The sequence below is a fragment of the Bubalus kerabau genome, chromosome 9 (assembly GCF_029407905.1).
Source record: "Bubalus kerabau isolate K-KA32 ecotype Philippines breed swamp buffalo chromosome 9, PCC_UOA_SB_1v2, whole genome shotgun sequence".
NCBI classification, from domain to species: Eukaryota; Metazoa; Chordata; class Mammalia; order Artiodactyla; family Bovidae; genus Bubalus; species Bubalus kerabau.
The window spans coordinates 47,436,134-47,452,154 of NC_073632.1; the positions used below are offsets into that span (position 1 = coordinate 47,436,134).

Genomic DNA, 16,021 nt, shown 5'->3' on the forward strand with positions numbered 1-16,021 from the left:
ATGCAGCCTTCTATTTGTTTAGCTAATCTTTCTGTGGTGTATTTTGTTATCAGTTGAGTATCTCAGTAGATTTTCTAGTCACTAACATAGAAGATATAAAGTAAACTGCTCATATCAAGGCACAGAAAGACTCTTCCTCAGGTCCTCATCCCTACAACTTCTGTGAGAAGGATGTGATGAAATGGTTACAAAAGTAGTTTCTCAAAGATAATTTATTTTTTAGAGCTGTTTTAGGTTTACAGAAAGATTGAGTGGAAAGTAAAGAGAGTTCCCATATGCCCCCTTACCACCTCAACCTCATTCTCCCCACCCCCCATCTCCCTGTGACTAACATCTTGCTGTAGTGGTATGTTTGCTGCAATTGAACCAGTACTGTTAGATTATTATTAACTAAATCCACAGTTTTACCTTAAAGTTCACTCTTGGTGTTGTATATTCTATAGGTTTGACAAATATATGACATGTATCAACCATTACAGTATCACGCAGAATAATTTTACTGCTCTAAACATACGCTGTGTTATAGGAGAATGGGGCACAAGAGGATGGTCATGTCACAAGTCTTGGGCAAGTCCCTGGAATGGGCAGCCTAGTGAGAGTCCTTGGCTTTGTGCAGGAAAGAATTCAAGCCATAGTAAAGTGAACACAAGTTTATTTAGATACATATTCCATAGGCACAATGTGAATGTCTCAGAAGGCAGGAGTGGCCCCTCACTGTGGGCAGTTTATTTCTGTGGGAAAAAGTGGGAAGAATATTCTAACTATCTTGGATAAGGGTTGGGGATTTCTGGAAATCAGCCACTACCTATGTTTTGACCTTTTATGGTCAGTGTCTGAACTGTCATGGCGCCTGTGGGTGTATAGCAAGGGTGTATAATGAGTGTATAGTGAGGCAACAGGTAGACTGGAAGTAGAATCTTCCTCCGTCTTGGGGCTAGTTGGTTCTAACCAATATTTGTCATATCCCTGTATGGCTGAGTCATTCTTTTAATGGTTGTGCCCTGCCCCCTTCCGTCCTCTCTCACTTGTGGTCCATCCATTCATCCCTGCCTTCCTTCCTTTGAGCCCCCAGCAAGCACAGATATTTTTTTGTCTATATAGTTTCCTCTTTTCAGAACATCATAGTTGTAATAATGTAGTTTGTAGTCTTTTCAGTTTTGCTTCTTTCACTTAGTAGTAAGCATTTAAGCTTCTTCTTTATGCCTTTTCATGGTTTGATAGCTCATTTCTTCTTAGTGCTGAATAACACTGCATTATCTGGGTATACCACAGTTAATCTATCCATTCACCTACTGAAACATATCATGGTTGCTTCCAAGTTTTGGCAATTATGAATAAAGTTGCTATAAACGTTCATGTGCAGATTTTTATGGGGACATAAGTTTTCAATTCATTTTGGTGAATGCCATGGAGTGCTATTGCTTTATCATATGAAAAAAGTATGTTTACTTTTGTAAGAAACTGTCTCCATTATTACCATATCAACTTGAGTTTGTCAATGTCCACAAAAAAACTGGTTGGGATTTCGAATGGGACTATGTTGAATCTATAGATCAAAGTGAGAAGAATTGACATCTTGACAATTTTAGGCCTTCTTTGCTATATACATGGAATATCTCTCAGATCTTTTTTGATTTCCTTTTTCAGTTTTATATTTTTCCTTGTATAGACCCTGTACATGTTTTGTTAGAGTCATAACTAGGTAATTCATTTTTGGACCTGCTATTGTAAATGTTAAATTGTGTTTTTAATTTCTAGTTCCAACTTTTCATTGCTGGTGTATAAGAAAGTATTGGCTTTTGCATATTAACTTTCATCCTGCAGCCTTGCTATAATTGTTTATTTGTTCCAGGGATTTGCTTGTTGTTCTTGGGATTTTCTCCAAAGACAGTTATACAAATACACTTTTATTTCTTGCTTAATCTCTGTAATTTTAATTTCCTTCCACATTTTATTGCATTGGCTAGTACTTCCAGTATGATTTTGAATAGGAATGGTGAGAGCAGATATTCTTGTCTTGTTCCTGATCTTATTGGGGAAGCCATCAGTTTTTCTTCGTGAGCTATGATAATCGCAATAGATTATCCTAATCAGGAGTATAGAAGATGTAAAGTATTGCTTATATCAGGCCACAGGAGGATTCATTCTCCCTCCCCACACTCCCTTTCCCTCACCTAAACTTCTTTGAGAAAGATAGGATTAAATTGATGGTTATAAAAATATTTTAAATGAGGGAATTCAGGCAGTTTTTCATATTATACCTTATTTTTAGTAACTATGAATATTACTTAGTTCCTTTACTCTCTCGTGAACTTCTATAGGGCAAAGACTATCTCAGTATATTATTACAACCCTTGTAGTGTCCAGTATGCACTACAATTGGCATAACTATTTGTTGAATGAAAAACTTAATTTTTAGATCTTAACTGTAAACCTCTATCTTATTAGAAAAGGCAGAAAACCGATAGCATTAGTCCTCTAATACAGTCAGTCAGTCAGATACTTGACAGTTGCAAGGTATCGTGATGGCTACAAAGATACAAATAATAATGATACCTCCTCTCAGAAAACTTATTACCCATTTAGGAAAGGTTAATTTCAAATTTCATGTTTCATTTTTGCTGATATGCATTTCTAAGAAGCTCTTATTCCTATATTTCTTTTAAGCATTCCAACTGAAATACCTGTTTATGGACTTGTTGGGTAGAAGAAGTGGGTAGTGGACACTGTGCTAGATATTTTACATACATGATCTCATTTATCTTGAAAATTGTGCAGTGTTATTATTTTCCATTAACAGGTGTAAAAACTGGTAATATGAGACTATGCGTAACTTCTTTGTTGTCTGATTTAATATAATAGGTGAATAATTCCATACCTTAAGCTCTTTAAATCACATACTGTGGAAAAGTAACTTTACAGAGTGGTATATGATGAATGTCGGGTATATAGTACAGAAATGTGCTTGGTGAATGCAGAGAAGAAAGTTTTGACCTCAGAATAGAACTAGTTCATAAAATTTCTGGAAAGCTTGACCTTGTCTATTGGATCGAAGACTAAGGCAAAGAGAGATCAGGAAGATCAGCCAATGTAGAAAATACTGAGGGCCAAAAAGAACAAGTATTTTGTGATTTGACAGTGTAATATAAAAATGTAAAAATTTCTACTGTTGTAATAAAAGAAATAGAACAAATTTTGTCTGTTATCTTAAACAAGAACTACTCCATTTTTCTCTTAAAGTAGTTTCCACTGAGTTTGCTTATTGTTTGTTGAAGACGAGAGGATAGATCACAGAACCATTGTGTAAATCTCATGTCATCAGTTGCCAAGGATGTCTTTGTCTGCTGAGTTCCAGTGATCAGTACAGCAAGTGCGGAGGGATTAAAAGCATGGAGGAAAAATGGAAGATCAAAGGAATCCAAAATAAAGGACTTTCCTAAAGTCAAGTGTATTTTATTTAGTCTTTTCCCATATCTCAGTGGTTAAGTACCCCAGAAGTTGCCTTTAACATGCTAAAATTTGTGGAGTTGCAATGGTGTCCTTGCTTTCAGTGAAGTTAGTGTATTATGGGGAAGACCAGAGTATGGTTAACATAATTAGAAACCACTCAGCCGTGGGCTTCCCTGGTGGCTCAGTTGGTAAAGAACCCGCCTACAATGCTGGAGACCACCTGCAATGAAGGAGACCTAGGTTCAATCCTTGGATAGGGAAGATCCCCTGGAGAAGGAAATGGTGACCCACTCCAGTAATCTTGCCTGGAAAACCCCATGCACAGAGGAAACTGGAAGGCTACAGTCCATGGAGTCACAAGAGTTGGACATGACATAGCAACTGCACCATGACCACCAGTCGTGTTAAGCACCATATAATGTAGACTGTTAATACTGTAGGGTCTTTCTCCTTAAATAATGTTCTTCAGGGTTCTCTTCTCTTTGCTATTCTCATAATTTTAATTTCTATCTATTTTCACACTCTGTCCTAGCCCATGTCTTCCTTCTAAGCAGTAGATTTATCCAAATGCCTTTTGGACATCTTCAGTTAGGACCACAGTCCTCTCAGCTTCAACTTAGAAAAGCTTTTGTCTGTTCTTTTTGACTCAGTGTATGGCACCCAGTTGACCAAGTAAAAAACTGACCCTCATTCTTACTTGACTTCCTCATTTCTAACCACATGTTTTGTTGATCAGTTCAGTTCAATTGCTCAGTCATGTCAGACCCTTTGCAACCCCATGTACTGTAGCATCCCAGGCCTCTCTGTTCATCACCAACTCCCAGAGCTTGCTCAAACTCATGTTCATCGATTGGTGATGCATCCAACCATCTCTGTCGTCCCCTTCTCCTGCCTTCAGTCTTTGCCAGCATCAGGATCTTTTCAAATGATGCAGTTCTTCGCGTCAGGTGGCCAAAGGATTGGAGCTTCAGCATCAGTCCTTCCAGTGAAAATTTAGGACTGACTTCCTTTAGGATGGATTGGTTTAATCTCCTTGCAGTCCAAGGGACTCAAGAGTCTTCTCCAACACCACAGTTCAAAAACATCAGTTCTTCGGCGCTCAGCTTTCTTTATGGTCCAACTTTCATATGTGGAAAGCTGCATATCAGCTTTCTTTATGGTCCAACTTTCATCCATATGTGACTACTGGAAAAACCATAGCTTTGACTAGACAGAGCTTTGTTGGCAAAGTAATGTTTCTGCTTTTTAATATGCTGTCTAGGTTAGTCATAGCTTTTCTTCCAAGGAGGAGGCGTCTTTTAATTTCATGGCTGCAGTCACCATCAGTGATTTTGGAACCCAAGAAAATAAAGTCTGTCACTGTTTCCATTGTTTCCCTATCTATTTGCCATGAAGTGATGGGACCAGATGCCATTATCTTCCTTTTTTGAATGTTGAGTTTTGAGCCAGCTTTTTCACTCTCCTCTTTGACTTCATCATGAGGCTCTTTAAGTTCCTCTCTGCTTTCTGCCATAATGGTGGTGTCATCTGCATATCTGAGGTTATTGATATTGTTCCCAGCAATCTTGATTCCAATTTGTGTTTCATCCAGCCCGGCATTTCACATGACGTACTCCGCATATAAGTTAAATAAGCAGGGTGACGATATACAGCCTTGATATACTCCTTTTCATATTTGGAACCAGTCTTTTGTTCTATGTTCAGTTCTAACTGTTGCTTCTTGATCTGCATACAGATTTCTCAGGAGGCAAGTCAGGTGGTCTGGTATTCCCATCTCTTTAAGAATTTTTCACAGTTTGTTGTGATCCACATAGTCAAAGGCTTTGACATAGTCAATGAAGCAAAAATAGATGTTTTTCTGGAATTCTCTTGGTTTTTCTGTGATCCAGTGATGTTGGCAGTTTGATCTCTGGTTCCTCTGCCTGTTGATATTGTTTCCTTATTTTTCAGATCCATCTACTTTTGTTTCCTCTGCTACCATCCTAATTTTGACTGTAGTCATCTCTTAAATTACTGCAGAGGTCTTCTGTTTATTTAATTAATTTTTATTGGAGTATAGTTACTTTGCAGTGTTGTGTTTCTGCTGTGCAGCAAAGTGAATCAGCTATATCGCTCTCCCATTTTTGGATTTCCTACCCTTTTATGTCACCATAGCAGAGACCTTTTAATGTTATTCTTCCTGTTCTCTCCTCACCTCCTACCTATTCACAAAAGCACAGTTTGCTTAAAATCCTTTTCTTCTTGGGATGCAGTCCAGTTTCCTTAATGTGGCTTACCTGTTCTGTTTGAACTGGCCCTGCTTGGTTTTCCTTCAGCTTTATCTTGCTTTCCTGTTTCTAAACCAGCTTTACTAAAGTTCACATGCATTGTTCTCTTTTGCCTCTGAGCCTTGACACATTCTGTTCCTTTTCGCCAGTAGGGGAGAGAGAAGAAATGAAGCTGTAGTGATCAGAAGCACTGACTCAGGTGAATCTTGGATCTGCTTCTTAACTAGCTGTGTCATCTAGAATGATCTAACCTCTCTGCTTTCAGTGTCCTCATTTGTAACAATGGAGAGAGTATAGTACTAGGTCCTTAGCTTGTTAATGAGGATTAAAAGAGTTAATGTAGTTGAGGTTCTAAGAATGATGCCTACCTCATACTGAGTACTATAGAAATATAGCTATTTTTTATAATTCTTACTGTAAATGTGTTGGGATAGTAGACAGCATAACTTTTTATATTTTAAAGATGATTTAATGACAAATATGCTTTTTTCCCTTTCATAAATTACAAGTTGATTGGCTCATTATTATTGGTATTTTTGTTCTTGGCTGGGCAACAGCTTCCTTTTTCTAACCTCTTGTTTTTCAGCTTTTTAGGTTTTTAGTGACTAGAATTTGATCTTAGGTTGACTTTCCTGTGAAATGGATCATCTGACATGGATCATTAGGTCTACCTGAATTTTTATTTATTTATTTTTATTTATTTATTTATTTATTTTTGTTTATTTTTTTTATTACCTGAATTTTTATACAAACTAGTCCAGGTCAACCTATATGGAAACTAAAAGAAAATTAATTCTTAATAACTAATAGCTGACTTTTTACTTCATGATATATGTCATGTTGATTTAAGTTTCAAGTAAAATCCTTTAAAGGAATTCACTTGTTCCGTATTTCAGATTGTGGATTATAATGGTTCAAATGGTTTGAATTCTAGCAAAGATACTATGTTAGGAATAGACTCTCTGAAAGGAAGAACTCGGTTTTTCTCGGTATTCATAATTCTGCTTACACTGAATACTTCCCAGAATACTTCTGACACCAGAGATGTATAGGTTTTTTTCCCATACTGACCAGTTCTCAGACACCAGCTGGGAATCCTACGATTTAACTCAGTTTTGACACTAACTGCTCAGAGTTGATACAGAGCCAAGATTAAGGGCTTAGTCCCACTAGACTGCCCCTCTTCAGATGCCGGTGGCAACTGATGGGTCCCCAAGTTGCCCACAACCTCTCACTCAGCTACCAACTAGAGGTTCCCACGACCCCCTCCTCAGGTTCAGTCATGTACTAGCATGGCTAGTACTAGTACTAGAACTCAGGAAAACAGTTTACTTACTGGGTTACTTGTTTATTACAAAGGATATATTAAAGGATACAAATGAACAGCCAGATGAAGAATATATAGGGTTAGGTCTATGTCTGGAAGGGTCCCAAGCACAGGAGCTTATGTTCCCGTGGAATTTTGGGATGTGGCAACCGCCCGCCCCTCCCCAGCAAGTGGATGGGTTCTTATTCACTAACCCAGAAGCTCTCTGAACTCTGTACTTTGGGGATTTTTATGGAGGCTTCATTATGTAGACATGATAGATTAAATTACTGACCATTGGTGGATAATTAAATCCCCAGGTCCCATTTGGGTTGGGGCAGCAGTAGAGGACACTGAAAGTTCTGATCACCTGGTTTGTTCCCCTTGCAGCCGGTCCCCATCCAGGGGCTATCTGGGGACTTTCCGAAAATCACCTTTATAACATAAACTCAGATGTGGTTGAAAGGGGTTTGTTATGAATAACTGAAGAGCTTCTTTTATTTTTATCCTTCTGGAGATACTCCATGAGTGAAAAAACGAATAATATAATAAAAGATGCTCCTATGCTCTAATCGCTTAGGAAATTACAAGTATTTTAGGAGCTGTGATCCAGGAGCCCTGGAGGAAGACCTCACAATATGTTTCTTACTCTATTACAATATTACATTCTCTATTATCATGGTACTTAAGATCAGCCAGGAGAAACATGCAAAAACTTAAATCTTATCAAAAGAGGATTCCTCAGTGGTCTAGATTTGGCTGAATTTGTAGTAATATGGTGAAAAATGTGTATGTATTTAAATTTTAAATGTTGATTTTGATATCTTGCTAGTTTCTCTTTTGAATATTTGTTTTTCATTGATACTTACAATTTGATATAACTTGGTGAAGACTGACATCTAAAAGTGTAACTAAAGAAGCTGGTTGATGATCTAGTTCTTTCTGTTCTGATGGTGCTAGACTAGAGAATGAGAAAATATTGATACCTTTCTTCTCTCCTAGGAGATTGTTGCTTTCTGGTGAAATTTTAAATATGCATGCGTTTCCAGTAGATATCGGTGTTTGATTCTTACTGTCATTTGAATTTTATTCCCCAGAATATTTTTTTTTTATCTTTAGGATATACATTTTTAAAAGAAGATTTTCCAGATTTTCTGTTACGCTGAAAATATTTTTAAAGTTGATCAAGGCTAATAAACAAGTTTTATTTCAGTGCAGCAAATGTTTAGTTTCTGCTATTTGTGAGGTACTTTGTTAGCTCCTAAAAAATATACAAAAGTGAGTAAGATATTTTTCCTCCATCTCCAAAAGAGGGAGGAGACTATGAGTCAATTTTAGGTAAGTGTAATAACAAAATAGACTTTGTACAGTTTTTTTGTTTTCCTTTGAGAGAATTTTGAACAGAATCTTTGCTCTACTAATCACGCTTTTTTGAAACATCAGCAACTGTTGATATGACCACCTCCTTTCCGTTCTTTGCAGTTTGACTTCCCTTCTGCATTTGATGCTTTTGCTACTTACTTTTTGATACTGTTCTTTGGCTTCTATATACAATTTACTATTTTTCTTTTACTTCTCTAACTACTGTTTATTAGTTGCTTCCCTCCTCAGTTGTTTTTTTTTTTTTTAATTAAGAAAAGTTTTGTACATAAATAAATAAGGGAATAATTACATTATTTGAAAATTCTTTAGGTTTAGTCAGAATTTGCAATAACCCCATGAGTGCAGTGAGTCCGGTTTAATTATGCCATAAAGCAGTCTGTGCCTAGTTTCTTCGGTTTTACCATTTATGGTTTTATAAAAGCTATCCATATGGGTCCACTTGGTTTGGACTCATAGACAAATTGGTCTCCAGCCAGATACTCCATCTTGTTATGTATCACACCTCTCCATAGAGCTGAAATGCTCCCTTAAAGAGAAACTTTAAAAAACCCCACAAACTCCAGTTTAGATTTGGCAGTCACTGTACTGTGGTGTGTGAGTATTTTAGACTTAGCAATAAATAGTGTTTAAAAAAAAAAAGGTTTTATAAAATCAGAGATGTTCAGAGTTCAAACTCTAGAACAATAATACCCATATAAGCTCCATCTAGGTTTAGCTGTTGTTATCATTTTTGTAAGTTTTTTTCTCTTACTCTTTTTATATACGTAAATTATTTTTTGTTGTCATAGAACCATATGAAATTAAGTTGCCACTGTCATGACATGGTACTCTGAAATACTTCTATATCTCCTAAGAATAATGATAGTCTCCTGCATAACCATGATGCCATTGTCCTGTGTTTAAAACAAGTAATTAAAAAAGAAAATTTACCACAGTAAAATAATATATAATATCTAGTCTATGTTTAAAATTTCCCAGGTGTCCTGAAAATACATTCTTGTAGCTGTTTTTAATGTGAACCACAATCTAGCCAAGGTTTTCATGCATAATTGCTTGTTACATGTCTTGAGTAGACTGATTCTCCGACCTTTTTTTGAGTCCTTTTTGGTTTGTTTTTATTTTTTAGAAGGCAGACCAATTTTCTGGTAGTGTTTCACATCTAGATTTGCCTGTTATCAAGGACCCTGATGTTTCCTACAACCTGTTGAAGAGTGGCATTCAGTAGAGACGGGCCTTCAAACCCCTGTGGCTTTGCTACTGTGAATAGGTTATGAGTCCCATTATTAATCATCTTCAGTTCTTTGGCCACTGGTGAAATTTGGGTCAGCGAAAGCCCATGCATCCTTTCGCCTCCACCCATGAGCGTTGTCAGTTTACTCTGGTAAACAATATGCATGTTAACATTAGGTAGGTGCCAGGCTGAAGGTGAAGTTCCAATACTTTGGCCACATGATGTGAAGAGCAGACTAATTGGAAAAGACCTTGATGCTGGGAGAGATTGAAGGCAAAAGGAGGATGAGATGGTTGAAAGGCATCACCAACTCAATGGACATGAGTTTGAGCAATCTCCGGGAGATGGTAAAGGACAGGGAAGCCTGGTGTGCTGCAGTCCATGGGGAGGCAAAGAGTCGGACATGACTGAGCGACTGAGCAACAACAACAGGATGTAAAAGAGCCCAGGCCACCACCTTTCAGCTCTTTCCTTCTGTATTCTTTCTCTTTGTGGCCACGTTTACTCCTCTGATTTTAACAGTTGCCTGTGTAATGAAGTTTTCTGGATTGCACTTTATTTCCTTTTGTTCATCTTCTCCTGGCTATCCAGTAGTCACCCTAAAATCTACACTCCAAAATGAATTTATTCTTTACTTGCTAACTGGCTCATTGTCAGTATTGTTCTCTGTGTGAGTCAGTGGGAGTAGAAGGTATAGTGTAACTAGCCTTGCTTTCACCAAGACAACACACTGACTGGAAACCTCAGTCTTCAGCTGTTTCTCTGCTTAGCACTCTCTTGTTTACATGTACACATATGTGCATATGTATGTATTCATCAAATACTTCTTTAAGTACAGTGTTTCTATATCTATTTGGCCACAATAGATAAGACTATCTGGATGGCCTCTTGCATGGATTCCTTCCATTCTTACCATATTTATTCCAATTTTGGTCTTCATCAATCCTTCCTAGAACTTTTACAATGTTCTCTCTACCTCTGGCTTAAACCCTGTGATTCATTCTACATTCTGTCTTATTGAGAATACTTGCTTGACCATGTTTCTTCTTTTTTTTTTGATCATATGTTTCTCTTGCTTGAAACCTCTGATGGCCTCCCATATTATACAGGAAAAATGCTGTCTTTTTAGCATATCATACAAGACTATGCTAATTCCATCTTCTTTGCTCTTTTTATGTATTACTTCATCTTTTGGGTTCTAGCTATACCTGTCTTCTGCTGATTTCTTGAGTATAATGTGGATTTTACTCTTCAAACTTTGTTCATAAATTTCTGGTGTCCATAAGGCTCTGAACCCTCTTCTTTGTTTAATGAAATCCTGCTTATGTTTCAAGGTCAGCTTGAAGTGTTCCCTTTGAAAATTATTTACCTAATATCCCTCTTTATCTACTCCCTGCACCAAACCAAACCCTTAACATTCTTTATCTGATGTACTTTGCACATTCGTCTGTTATAGAGCTTATCAGATTGTATGCCTTGCTTTTGTGTTTCTCAGTGTAAAGGTTCACAAGGGAAAGCATCATCTTGTTTTTTCTTCTGTTCCTAGAGCACAAAGCCTGGCACATAGCACATGCTTGGTAAAGCATTTCTGAAAGGAAAGTCTGATATTCCATGTTACTTTACTTTCTGTAGCAAGTGAGTCTAACTTGAGATCATGAGTTCTCAAAGGAAGATGATAGTTTATATAAAGTAATTGGTTTACACTAAATATCTGCTAATGATTGAGTTTAGTTCAGTCACTCAGTCGTGTCCGACTTTTTGTGACCCATGAACCACAGCACGCCAGGCCTTCCCGTCCATCACCAGCTCCCGGAGTTTACCTGAACTCAGGTCCATTGAGTCGGTGATGTCATCCAACTGTCTCATCCTCTGTCGTCCCCTTCTCCTCCTGCCCCCAATCTCTCCCAGCATTAGGGTCTTTTCAAATGAGTCAGCTCTTTGCATCAGGTGGCCAAAGTATTGCAGTTTCAGCTTCAACATCAGTCCTTCCAATGAACATCCAGGACTGATCTCCTTTAGAATGGACTGGTTTGATCTCCTTGCAGTCCAGGGACTCTCGAGTCTTCTACAACACCACAGTTCAAAAGCATCAATTCTTTGGTCCTCAGCTTTCTTTATAGTCCAACTCTCACATCCATACGTGACTACTGGAAAAATCATAACCTTGACTAGACGGACCTTTGTTGACAAAGTAATGTCTCTGCTTTTTAATATGCTGTCTAGGTTGGTCATAACTTTCCTTCCAAGGAGTAAGTGTCTTTTAATTTCATGGCTGCAATCACCATCTGCAGTGATTTTGGGGCCCAAAAAAATGAAGTCAGCCACTGTTTCCACTCTTCCCCATCTATTTGCCATGAAGTGATTGGACCGGATGTCATGATCTTAGTTTTCTGAATGTTGAGCTTGAAATCAACTTTTTCACTCTTCCTCTTTCACTTGTATCAAGAGGCTCTTTAGTTCTTCTTCACTTTCTGCCATAAGGGTGGTATCATCTGCATATCTGAGGTTATTGATATTTTTCCCGGCAGTCTTGATTCCAGCTTGTGCTTCATCCAGCCCAATGTTTCTCATGATGTACTCTGTATCTAAGTTAAATAAGCAGGGTGATAATATACAGCCTTGTGTACTCCTTTCCCGATTTGGAACCAGTCTGTTGTTCCATGTCCAGTTCTAACTGTTGCTTCCTGACCTGCATACAGGTTTCTCAGGAGGCAGGTCAGGTGGTCTGGTATTCCATCTCTTTCAGAATTTTCCACAGTTTGTTGTGATCCACACTGTCAAAGGCTTTAGCATAGTCAGAAGAACAGAAGTAGATGTTTTTCTGGAACTCTTGCTTTTTTGATGATCCAATGGACGTTGGCAGTTTGATCTCTGGTTCCTCTACCCTTTCTAAATCCAGCTTGAACATCTGGAAGTTCATGGTTCACGTAATGTTGAAGCCTGGCTTGGACAATTTTGAGCGTTACTTTGCTAGCATGTAAGATGAATGCAATTGTGTGGTAGTTTGAGCATTCTTTGGCATTGCCTTTCTTTGGGATTGGAATGAAAACTGACCTTTTCCAGTCCTATGGCCACTGCTGAGTTTTCCAAATTTGCTAGCATATTGAGTGCAGCACTTTCACAGCATGATCTTTTAAACAACACTTAAATATTTGTTTATTTTTGTCTCCGCTGGGTCTTCATTGCCGGGTGTGGCTTTCTCTAGTTGCAGTGAGTGGGGGCTACTCTCTAGTTGTGGTGCATTGGCTTCTCATTGTGGTTTCTCTTGTTGCAGAGCATGGACTCTGGGGCACTCGGGCTAAATAGTTGTGGTGCATGGGCTTAGTCAGCCTCATAATGTGTGGAATCTTCCTGGACCAGGAATTGACCCATGTCCCCTGCATTGGCAGGTGGATTCTTAACCACTGGACCACCAAAGAAGCCCCTATTTTTGATACCTGAATCATAAAGCATTACTGCAGATATGTTTGTTTTAATTAAAATCACTTCTGAGCAGTAAGAATTTGCCATAAATAGGAGTTTCTGAAATTTTATTATTTTAGAGCTTTTAAAATAGTAAATGTTTATCTGAATTAGAATTCTGAATGAAACAAATAGTATAAAATGAACATTGTTTAGAGAAAGAGAAGTATATTAATTAATAAATCAGTTTTAAGAAAAGAGATTAAATATAAGTGGTCTTTCTAAAGAATGGAGGTTAAAAAATAGATTTCCATGTTGCAAGGGAGTACTGGACTTGAATAAGGGAGACTTTTACTGTACTTTGGTGATGTTTAGAGAATGAGTAGGTAAAGTATATGGCAGATGAAACATAAAGAAGGTGCTGGTATTATTTGACATTATTTGTTAATAAGGGGAATACAAAATAATAACAATACCCTGTGGTGGTGGTGGTGGTTGTTTATTTGCCAAGTCTGGTCCGATTCTTTGCAACCCCATGGACTGCAGCACTCCAGGCTCCTCTGCCCTCCACTATCTCCTGGAGTTCACTCAATTTCATGTCCATTGAGTTGGTTAACCCTGTACAAGACTTTTAATGTTTTAGGATTATTTTTGAAGGAATATTGTAATTTAAATTAAAAATCCTGCTAGTTAACAATGCTATGGTGTTGAATTTTATGGCAAGTCAAATGATATGACGTCTGGGCTTTGTTTCAAAATAATCAAGAAAAGTGGAGGTAGTAGGAATAAGACTGGCCATGTGTTGATAATTGTTGTAGCTATATGATAGAGTATCACTATCGTTTATTTTGTAAAGGGTTTCCAAATAAGGACTCAATACTGCTAGGCTGAGTGAATATAGAGTGATATTGAGTAATTCAGAATTACCAGTGTAAAACTAAATGATACTTCTTTAGTTTTGTTTTCCAAGTTTTTATTCCATATTGTTTTGTTCTTCTTTTTCTATGAGATATGGAAGCCTCTTAAATTGCTAAGCCAAATCATCACATATTGAGGGAAAGAGATATAACATTGATTTATGGCAGCATTCTTCTTGAAGAAAACAATTATGGACAAGCCCACAGCTAACATCATACTCAGTGGTGAAAAGCTGAAAGCACTCTAAGATCAGGAATAAGACGAGAATGCCCACTCTCACCATGTTTATTCAGCATAGTTTTGGAAGTCCTAGGCATAGCAATCAGAGAAGAAAAAGAAATAAAAGGAATCCAAATTGGAAAGGAAGAAGTAAAACTGCTTGTAGATGACATGATAGTATACGTAGAAAGTCCTAAAGATGCCTCTAGAAAACTACTAGAGCTCATCAATGAGTTCAGTAAAGTTGCTAGATTCAAAATAAGTACCCAGAAATCTTTTGCATTTCTATACACTATCATTGAAATACCAGAAAGATGAATTAAGGAAACAGTTCCATTTACCGTCGCAACAAAAAGAATAAATACCTAGGAATAAAACTACCTAAGGGGGCAAAAGATCTGTACTCCAAAATCTGTCAGACACACAAAAAAGATGATGCATGTGGAAAGATAAACCATGTTCTTGGATGGGAAGAATCGGTATTGTTAAAATCACCATACTGCCCAATGCAGTCTACTGATTGTATGCCATCCCTATCAAATTACCAATAACATTTTTCACAGAACTGGAACAAAAAAATCTAAAAGTTTGTGTAGAAACACAAAAGACCTTGAATAGCCAAAACAGTCTTGAGAAAGAGTACTGTATTTCTGGTGATTTCATTAATTTGAATTATGTTCTTAAAGTTTGGCAAAGAAAAAGGACGAATTCATAGAATTGTTTGTTTTCTTAAGGGATGTGAGACAGAAGTTCAGAAATTGTTCTTTCTTCTTCCTGCTCTCTTTTTCTCCTTTCTTCATTCCCATGTTGACTCAGTTTCTTTTTGAGGTGCCAAAAAAATTATCTATGTGCTACTTCCTCCAATCCAGTATCACATCTGTGGGCTCAAGTCCTTTAAATCTGAAACTCCCTAAGTAAATTTTTTTTTTTTTTTTAAACTGAGGTATATTGACAAGCAATATTAGTTCCAGGTGTAAAACACTGTAATGATTCAATATTTGTATATATGCCTGTTTACATCTTTAGGGCATCTCCCTTTTGGACTTCTCAGATATTTTATTTTTGATTAGAGTTTTTCTTTCTAGCTAAAAGAAAGATTTACAAGCTGAAGAATCTTCAGAGATGTGACCCGAGTCTCCTTAATGGTATCATCCTCTGCATCAACCAAGCTCAGAAACCCAGACTTATCCTGGATTCAGACTTCTTAATTTTCATTATTTGTTCATTTGGTCCTGCCAATTCCTCTTCTAAAATGACTATCACAAGTATTCCTTCTTTTTGCCAGTCTCACTATTGCCATTCTGTTTTGGAGAATGTTGTGCTTGGAAGGTTTCATCTGAGATCTGCTTCTGGCTGCTAGCCTAGCTTCTTCATTTTCATGAGGAGGTTTTAACAGGATTGTCGTAAGCCCCTTTTGGAAGCTAACATTCTGTTATGCTGATCCAGGGTCTTTCCTTGTCACACTTTCATTGCAGTAATCTCCTAGTTGTTTTCCATACCTCTAATCTCAGTCCTTTCTAGATTAATCTTTGTACATAACTTTGCTTGCCATTAAGATAAAATCTTGTATTTACTGGTCTCTATTCATGTTATCATTTTTCTGCTTAGTTGTTATTGGCACAATTAGACAAAATGGAAGTTTCATCCATCTTCATAGTCTTTCTCTCCTTCACCTACATAATCAAATTAGTTACTAAATTCTGTCACCCCTAATGTTATTCAGTTGCCAAGTCATGTCGGACTTCTTGTGACCCCATGAACTGCAGCACGCCAAGCTTTTCTGTCCGTTACTGTCTCCAGAGTTTGTTGAAGTTCATGTCCATTGAGTTGATGATTCTATCTAAC

General features: G+C 37.4%; 1 protein-coding gene across 7 annotated transcripts in view; it reads left to right on the forward strand.

The window, feature by feature from the left end:
- The window catches only part of CDK19 (cyclin dependent kinase 19), a 173,371-nt gene that overhangs the window by 40,473 nt on the left and 116,877 nt on the right, over positions 1–16,021 (forward strand). The window lies entirely within an intron of this gene.